Consider the following 7,968-nt stretch of genomic DNA (forward strand, 5'->3'; position numbering starts at 1 on the left):
TCAAGTGGCCAAGCAGCAGAAGTATTGGCTTCCTCCTCCTCCGTTCTGTCAGCCGTATCAGCAGAAGAGCAAAGGTGGCAGTGGTTCTTCCCACCCACCCAACCCTGGCTTTCAGAACAAGACTTTGTCTCAACCTCCAAGATCGAGTGCTCCGTACCACCGCCCGCTTTCAGAGGTCACGTGCAACAAGTGCCAATAGAATGGTCACTATGCCAACAAGTGTTTCAACCAGAGGCGTCTTCCTCCTCCTCCTCCTGTGAGATCGGCAAGTACAGCTATGGTCAAGCATAACACCAAGTCCGCCAAGGTCAACTTGCCGAATGCAGCTCAGGCAGAGGAATCACCAGATGTGATCATGGGTAACCTTCCTGTTAATGACATTCCCGCAAAAGTTCTTTTTGACATTGGTGCATCTTTATCATTTTTATCGAAGCCTTTTGCATCAAGGCATGATGTGCATACTATTGATTTGCCTAAGCCGATAGCGGTTTCTTCTCCGAGTTTGTTCATGAACACCAAAATGATGGCTCCGGATGTTACTATCACCTTGGGCGATTACAAGTTCCTTTCTTCTCCTATGGTTCTTGGTAACTCGGATATTGATCTTATTCTCGGAATGGATTGGCTTACTAAGCACAAGGCACATCTTGATTGTGCAGCCAGGCAGATTCAATTGACTCAATCATCTAAGGATGTAATTGTCTTCGCCGCTCGTGATGATACTATTCGTCTGTTTTCTCTCAATGAGAAGGGTGAACTGGATGCTATCTCACAAATTCCAGTCGTTTGCGAATATCAAGACGTCTTTCCAGAAGAGCTTCCAGGAATGCCTCCGCACTGGCCAGTTGAATTCGTCATTGATCTTGAGCCCGGTACGGAACCTGTGTGCAAACGCCCTTACAAGCTTGGACCTGAAGAGTTGAAGGAGCTGAAGAAGCAACTCGATGAGCAAGAAAGAATGGGTCTCATCCGGCCTAGTTCTTCTCCGTGGGGTTGTGGTGTTCTTTTTGTGAAGAAGAAGGATGGAACGGACCGACTTTGTGTTGATTACCGTCCATTGAACAAGAAGACCATCAAGAACAAATACCCACTTCCCAACATCAATGGGCTGTTCGAACAACTCAAAGGTGCCCGAGTATTCTCCAAGCTTGATCTCCGTATGGGTTATCATCAGATTCGAATCCATGAGCAAGATATTCCCAAGACGACTTTCAGGACAAGTTTTGGTTCGTATGAATACACTGTCATGTCTTTTGGCCTCGTCAACGCTCCTCCGACGTTCTCTCGCATGATGAATTTCATCTTCAACGCCTACACCAATGACTTCGTTTTGGTCTATCTCGACGACATTCTGGTTTTCTCGAAGAACAAGGAAGATCATGCCAAGCACTTGCGTTTGGTTCTTGATAAGCTCAGAGAACATCAGTTCTACGCCAAGTTCTCCAAGTGTGAATTTTGGCTCGATGAGGTTCTTTATCTTGGTCATATCATCTCCGCCAAGGGCATTGCCGTGAATCCTGAGAAGGTGTCTGCAATTGTGAATTGGGAACCTCCTCAGAACGTGAAGCAACTCCGTAGCTTCCTCGGTCTCGCAAGCTACTGCCGAAGATTCGTTGAAAACTTTTCTAAGATCGCGAAGCCTCTCTCTAATCTTCTCCAGAAGCACGTCAAGTACGTTTGGTCTCCGGAGTGTGATATTGCTTTCAACACTTTGAAAGAGAAATTGATCACTGCTCCAGTTCTGACTCCGCCGGATGAATCCAAACCGTACGAGGTCTTTTGTGATGCCTCTCTCCAAGGTCTTGGCGCAGTGTTGATGCAAGAGAAGAAAGTTGTTGCTTATACATCTCGCCAGTTGAAGCCTAATGAGAAGAACTACCCCACTCATGATCTCGAGTTGGCGGCAGTTGTGCATGCTCTTTTGACTTGGAGACATCTTCTATTGGGAAGAAAAGTGGACATTTTCACTGATCACAAGAGTCTCAAGTATATCTTCACTCAGCCTAATCTTAACCTCAGGCAGACTCAATGGGTCAAAATGATTCAAGAGTATAATCCGAGTATTGAGTATACTCCAGGCAAGGCCAATGTGATTGCTGACGCATTGAGCATAAAAGCGTATTGCAACAGTCTGATTCTCAAGCCTTATCAACCCGAGCTTTGTGAGGCTTTCCGCAAACTTAATCTGCAAGTTGTTCCTGAAGGTTTCCTCGCCAACCTTCAAGTCTCTCCTACCTTGGAAGATCAGATTCGCCAAGCCTAGCTTCTTGATGCTATGGTGAAAAAGGTGAAGATTGGGATTGCCAAGAGTCAACCCAAGTACAAGTGTTACCGCCTTGATGACAAGGATACTCTCTTCTTCGAGGATCGAATTGTTGTACCCAAAGGTGACCTCCCTAAAGTGATCATGAACGAGGCTCACAATTCTCTCCTCTCCATCCACCCTGGGAGCACGAAGATGTATCAGGACCTTAAGCAAGCTTACTGGTGGACTCGAATGAAGCGCGAGATTGCTCAATTCGTGAATGAATGTGATGTCTGCAGAAGAGTGAAGGCAGAACACCAAAGGCCAGCTGGTCTCCTCCAACCTCTTGCCATTCCAGAATGGAAGTTTGACCGCATTGAAATGGACTTCATGACTGGGTTTCCAAAGTCCAAGCGTGGCAATGATGCTATATTTGTTGTCATCGACAAACTCACCAAAGTGGCTCACTTTCTGCCTATCAAAGAGTCGATCACTGCAGCTCAATTGGCGGAACTCTATACCTCTCAAATTGTCTCTCTGCACGGTATTCCTCAAGTGATCTCTTCAGACCGTGGCAGCATCTTTACCTCCAAGTTTTGGGATTCTTTTCAGAAGGCCATGGGCACCAACATCCGCTTCAGCACAGCTTTCCATCCTCAAACTAGCGGTCAAGTCGAGCGTGTCAACCAGATTCTTGAAGATATGCTCAGGGCTTGTGTGATCTCCTTCGGCATGAAGTGGGAGGATTGTCTTCTTTATGCTGAATTCTCCTACAACAACAGTTTTCAAGCAAGTTCGGGCAAGGCCCCATTTGAAATTCTGTATGGCAGGAAGTGCCGTACCCCTCTCAACTGGTCTGAAACCGGTGAACGTCGGCTTTTGGGTAATGACTTAATCACAGAGGCAGAGGAAATGTGCAAAGTCATTCGTGATAACCTCAAAGCAGCCCAATCCCGCCAGAAGAGCTACTATGACAGTAAGCACCGTGATTTGGCTTTCGAGATCGGAGATCATGTTTACCTCCGCGTCTCTCCTATGAAAGGTACTCATCGCTTAGGTATCAAAGGGAAGCTTGCCCCCAGATACGTGGGACCTTTCAAGATTGTCAGCAAGAGAGGCGACCTCGCCTATCAACTCGAGCTTCCGTCAAACTTTGCAAATGTTCATGATGTGTTCCATGTCTCTCAGCTTCGGAAGTTCTTCAAGACTCCTGACCGCACCGTCAACGTCGAGGACATTGAGCTCCAAGAAGATCTCTCTTATCGTGATCACCCAGTTGCTATTCTCGAAGAGACTGAATGCAAGACTCGCAACAAGTCAATCAAATTTCTCAAAGTCAAGTGGCCACACCATTCCGACCGTGAAGCTACCTGGGAACGCGAGGATCACCTCTGTTCTGAGTACCCGGCGTTCTTTCAGTCCTAGATCTCGGGACGAGATCCTTTCGTAGTGGTGGAGTGTTGTAACACCCCGGATGTAACTTTCCCAATTTGTACTCCAACTCTTGTCGTTTCCGGCGTTAAGTTATTTTATTTTCTCGGGTTCGGGTCTTTGTCTCCGTGTGTTGTTATCGTTGTCATGCATCTCATATCATGTCATCATGTGCATTGCATTTGCATACGTGTTCGTCTCTTGCATTCGAGCATTTTCCCCACTGTCCGTTTTGCATTCCGGCGCTTTGTTCTCCTCCGGTGGTCAATTCTACTTTTCTTTCGTGTGTGGGGATTAAACATTTCCGGATTGGACCGAGAGTTGCCAAGCGGCCTTGGTTTACTACCGGTAGACCGCCTGTCAAGTTTCGTATCATTTGGACTTTGTTTGATACTCCAACGGTTAACCGAGGGACCAAAAAGGCCTCGTGTGTGTTGCAGCCCAACACCCCTCTATTTTGGCCCAAAACCCACCTAACTCTGCTCCATCATCTAGAGCGTTTGATCACGATCACGTGGCCGAAAACCGCACCTCATTTGGACTCTCCTAGCTCCTTCTATGCCTATATATAGCCCCTTCCCGAAAATACCGGATCTCCCCTCCTCTTCAAACCCTAAAAAAATCCTCCGCGCCGGCCGGACACGTCCGTTCGGGCCGGACGCATTCGCCGCTGCCAACCGGGAGCCGCCACGTGGCGCCCCCGGACCACTTCGCCGCCTCTGCCGTGCCAGGCCCGCGCAGGCCTAGGCCAGGCCCTCCGCCGCTCCCGACCGGGCCGCGCCGGGGCACCCGAGCCGCCGCCGTCCTCTTCCTCCGCGGCCCCAGTCGCCAGCCACCTCCGCCTCGACGCCGCCGCACCTTCGCCGCCTCCCAGCCATCGGCCGCCGCCGCCAAGGCGCCGCCCCACCGCGCCCGCTCGCCTCCGCCGAGCCGCCGCCCGGTCCTCGCCGCACCACCACACCGACCCCCTCACTCCGGCGACCCTCTCTCCGGCAAGAACCCCGACTCCGGTCGGCCATCCTCGGGTCGCGTGCGCTGCCATCTACAGTGCTGCTACAGTGCGTGTGTGATCCAGATCTGGATCGGGGTGAACAGTAACCCTAGGTCATTTTTTCTTCCAAGTCCCAGAGATTGCAGATCCAAGTTGCTATGTTCCTGGCCCCGTTACTTTGCATCCGTAGCTCCGATTCATGCATATAGCATATCAAAATGTTCATCTCAAAGAGTACATCATTTCATTCCATTGCATCATTTTCATTTGAGTTCATCTTGATGCCCGAAATGCTGTTAGAAGAGGGCTACTTGAGTTAATTGTCAGATCTGCTACTCCATCTTAGACATTTGTCATTTTTGCCATGATTGTTGTGTGCATGATATGCCCTGATGCTCTACATATGTTTTGTTAAGAGTTTTGTCATCTTTCCAGAGGTGCAACCCATGTATTTTTGTGATGTGTGTGGTGACTAGTGCAAGCTTGCAAAGTGAGGCACTTGGTAATTCTGTTTTCAGGGACTTAGTAATTTTAACTATGTCCTGGAGCTGTTTATCTCATGATGTCGTATGTTCTTGTTGTTTCCTAGTGATCCGTGCCTCTTTTGAGGATGATCAGTAAAGGAGTTTTGTTAATATTATAGTGCTCTATCCATCCATGTCTTTGTTTGCAATTATGGATCACCCTATCTTGAGTCAATCGAGCTCTACTTTTGCTACTTTGTGAATCTGGGCAGATTGTCAACTTGTTTGCAATTTTGCCGATGATGTTGTAGTTGATCCGTGCATGCTATGCTATTGTTCTTGCCATGTCTAGCTTGCATTTTGTGCCTTCTTAATGGATGTATGCTTGTCTTGCCATGACTTGCACCGTGGTGGGTGCATCGAGCTCGTAAATATGCCTACTTGAGTTAAGTTTCAGCATGTGCCAGTTTTCACTAATTCTGAAAACTGATTATGTTTTTGCGATGTTCGTGTGCTTGTTAGTATATTTTCTGGTCCCTTTTGGCTCAAGGTCACTAAGGGACTTTTGTTAAGCTATTTGAGTAGCTCCATTCCATGTTTTACTTTGGCATGTTCAGGTCCTGTAGCATGTTGTTTTGTTGCTCCGAAGAGAGCTACTTGGTCTGAAATTCCAGACAAGTGTTAATTTCACTAAGTCTGAGATCTGTTTACCATATGCATTTTTGCCATGCTTGTTTGAACCTGCTAATAGATGAATTGGCCGTAGCTCAGTGCTAGACTTTATTAAGCATCTTGAATGCTTCCCTGCCATGTATTTTGATGCCATGTTTGAGTGTTGTAGCATATTCATCTCATTGCATTTAGATGCCTACTTGCTGTAAATCGCAGACCGGTGTCATATTTGAATCGCTTGCCATTTCCAAACCGTAACTCCGATTCCGGCGTTCTTTATATCGTTTTCAAGCGATTTCATCTCATCTTTCCAGTGGCACACTTGGATTTCCAAGTTGAGGCCAGGTTCATGCATTTCCTGTCATATCTTGCATATGCATCCCGCATCGCATCCCGCATAGCATACCATCATTGCATCTTATTGTTTGAGCTTGCACGTGGTTAATTGTATCGTTGTTGCTTGTTTGTCTTGTTTGGGTAGAGCCGGGAGACGAGTTCGCTAATGAGGAGCCCGTTGAGTTTGCTTTCGAGGATCCAGTCAACTCTGACAGCTTTGCAGGCAAGATGATCATACCCTCAAAATCACTACTATCTTTGCTATGCTAGTTTGCTCGCTCTTTTGCTATGCCAATGCTACGATGCCTACCACTTGCTTGCCAGCCTCCCAAATTGCCATGTCAAACCTCTAACCCACCATGTCCTAGCAAACCGTTGATTGGCTATGTTACCGCTTTGCTCAGCCCCTCTTATAGCGTTGTAAGTTGCAGGTGAAGATTGGAGGTCGTTCCTTGTTTGGAACATTTATTTACTTGTTGGGATATCATTATATTGCCATGTTATCTTAATGCATCTATATACTTGGTAAAGGGTGGAAGGCTCGGCCTCTCGCCTAGTGTTTTGTTCCACTCTTGCCGCCCTAGTTTCCGTCATATCGGTGTTATGTTCCCGGATTTTGCGTTCCTTACGCGGTTGGGTTATAATGGGAACCCCTTGGTAGTTCGCCTTGATTAAAGCTTTTCCGGCAATGCCCAACCTTGGTTTTACCATTTGCCACCTAGCCTTTTCTTTCCCTTGGGTTCTGCAGACTCAAGGGTCATCTTATTTTAACCCCCCCAGGCCAGTGCTCCTCTGAGTGTTGGTCCAACCGAGCGATGTCCGGGGCTACCAGGGGCAACTCTGGGCTGGCCTACCCGACATCTTGCTCATCTGAGTGTGCCCTGAGAACGAGATATGTGCAGCTCCTATCGGGATTTGTCGGCACATTCGGGCGGTGTTGCTGGTCTTGTTTTAACCTGTCGAAGTGTCTTGAAGAACCAAGATACCGAGTCTGATCGGAACGTCTTGGGAGGAGGTCTATTCCTTCGTTGACCGTGAGAGCTTGTCATGGGCTAAGTTGGGACTCCCCTGCAGGGATTGAACTTTCGAAAGCCGTGCCCGCGGTTATGGGCAGATGGGAATTTGTTAATGTCCGGTTGTAGATAACTTGAACCTTAATGTAATTAAAATGAATCAACTGAGTGTGTTACCGTGATGGTCTCTTCTCCGCGGGGTCCGGGAAGTGGACACGGTGTTGGAGTAATGTTTGCGCAGGTTGCTCTCTAGTTTCTCGCTCGCGCTTTGCCTCCTCTTCTCGCTCTCTTTTGCGATTAAGTTAGCCACCATATATGCTAGTCGCTTGCTGCAGCTCCACTTATATTTACCTTATCCTACCTATTTAGCTTAAATAGTCTTGATTGCGAGGGTGCGAGATTGCTGAGTCCCTGTGGCGCACAGATTACTATTACACCAGATGCAGGTCCAGGTGATATCGCTCCAGTTGACGCGTTCAAGCTCAAGTGGGAGTTCGACAAGGACTCTCAGCGTTACTATGTTTCTTTTCCTGATGATCAGTAGTGGTGCCCTGTTGGGGGTGATTGGGACCATGTCGCTTGTTGGGTTATCTTTCATTTTGGCGCCGTAGTCGGGCCATGAGTGTTGGATTGATGTATGTTATTTATGTAATTGATTGACGTGGCGAGTGTAAGACAACTATGTTATCCCTTTTTATTATCTATATTACATGGGATGTTTGTGATGATTACCTGATTTGCGACATATGCCTTCAATGCGATTATGCCTCTAAGTCGTGCCTCGACACGTGGGAGATATAGTCGCATTGAGGGTGT

The sequence above is a fragment of the Triticum aestivum genome, chromosome 6A (assembly GCF_018294505.1).
Source record: "Triticum aestivum cultivar Chinese Spring chromosome 6A, IWGSC CS RefSeq v2.1, whole genome shotgun sequence".
NCBI lineage: Eukaryota > Viridiplantae > Streptophyta > Magnoliopsida > Poales > Poaceae > Triticum > Triticum aestivum.